This window comes from Pterocles gutturalis, unplaced genomic scaffold (assembly GCF_000699245.1).
Source record: "Pterocles gutturalis isolate BGI_N339 unplaced genomic scaffold, ASM69924v1 scaffold6085, whole genome shotgun sequence".
Taxonomy (NCBI): Eukaryota; Metazoa; Chordata; class Aves; order Pterocliformes; family Pteroclidae; genus Pterocles; species Pterocles gutturalis.
The window spans coordinates 2,525-3,907 of record NW_010143237.1 but is presented as its reverse complement, the minus strand read 5'-3'; the positions used below and the strand labels follow the sequence as shown (position 1 = coordinate 3,907).

The 1,383-nt window shown below is 49.4% G+C and overlaps 1 protein-coding gene across 1 annotated transcript in view; it reads left to right on the top strand.

Moving 5' to 3' along the window:
* The window catches only part of LOC104469907 (solute carrier family 2, facilitated glucose transporter member 1), a gene marked incomplete at its 3' end in the record, with an annotated part of 6,436 nt that overhangs the window by 2,535 nt on the left and 2,518 nt on the right, over window positions 1-1,383 (top strand). The gene's annotated exons all lie outside the window — the stretch shown is intronic.

The window sequence follows — 1,383 nt, the reverse complement described above, 5'->3', positions numbered from 1 at the left end:
CGGTGTTTGTGGGGTGCTGGCAGACGCGCTGTGGGGAGGGCATGGCCCAAAGCTAGGCGAGGGCTGGTGGAAAACCCTCGGCTGAAATGAAACGAGGGCAAGAGAGAGGAAAAAACCTCCATCTTTTGGGAAATGCAATTATTTTTTTTCACGCTTCTCACTTTAAACTCATAACTTTTCATCTCCTCCTCTCCTGACAGCCAGCTCACGGAGGTTTTTCCATCCATCCTTTTTTGCAGGAGGAGAGGGACTAGGAGGCGGGTATTTGGGGGTATTTTTTGAAGAGCCAAAGCACAGCCCAGCGTAGCTTGGCCAGGGCTGGGGCATCTACTGTCGCTTGGATTAATTTTTTTTCTGCTTCGAGGGGAGAGAGCTGGAGGCATTGGGGAAAGTAGGGAGGAATTTAGAGCACCGCAAGGTTTGCTGGGGTGTGCACAGAGACCTGCTTACCCCCGCTGAGAGCCTGAGCCAGTCCTGGCTTCTCTGAGTAATATCAATTATTTATTTTGATGATGTTCGGAAAAGAGGAAAAAAAACCCCAAAAACATCAAAACCTCCGGGTGAAGCGGGAGGCAAACAAAATCACTTAAATACTGAAATCCTGATGCTTTGGGGGCTTTGTTAAAGGAACAACTTAAAAAAAAAAGACATTATTGAAATTTATAGCGAAGCACAGGGTGTATTTCTTGCGCAGCCTCTGCCTGGGGCTCTCGTTTGTGCTGGAAGCGATGGGAAAACCAGAAACCGAAGTGCGCCTGTGCAAACGCTTAATCGGGAGCTGAGCACATGTGAAACCCTTAGAAACAGCGAGATCTTTTTGCTGCTTGACGTCCAGCAGCAGCTTGCGTGAAACCTCTGCTCCTTCCAGCCAGGTGTCGGCTGGTCGGGTGCATTCTGAGCCCTTTGCTTTTTGCTTTTTGGGCATGAGTGACCCTTAAATAACTTCCTTGAAACTTTTATCAGTTAAAAGATATTAAGAAGTTATTTTAAAAAATATGTAGGGTATAGAAAAAGGCTGTTCTGCCGAGGCAGTAATTAAACATGAGCGCCTGTCTTGGATGTGAGCGCTGTGGTATTGCAGAATTATAGCAGAGTTATTGCATTATGGAAGTATTGCAGCTAAAAACGTAGAAATTAAGTTCAAGGGCGTGTCCGGGAATTGATTTTGTCTGCCTCCTTCTGCCCTGGTGACCCTGCTGCCTTCCTCACCTTCCTCCAGCATCTCTGCTCTCGTCCCCCCACGTTGCATCTCCCCCAGGGATGGAAGCATCCCTCCTGCGCCCCAGGGAGGAGTGTGACCTCCCCGTGGCCGCCCGGCAAGGCAAAGGAGGTATTTTGGCAATGCCATGGCGCTCTCGGCAGGGGAAGGCCAGCACCTGCGCG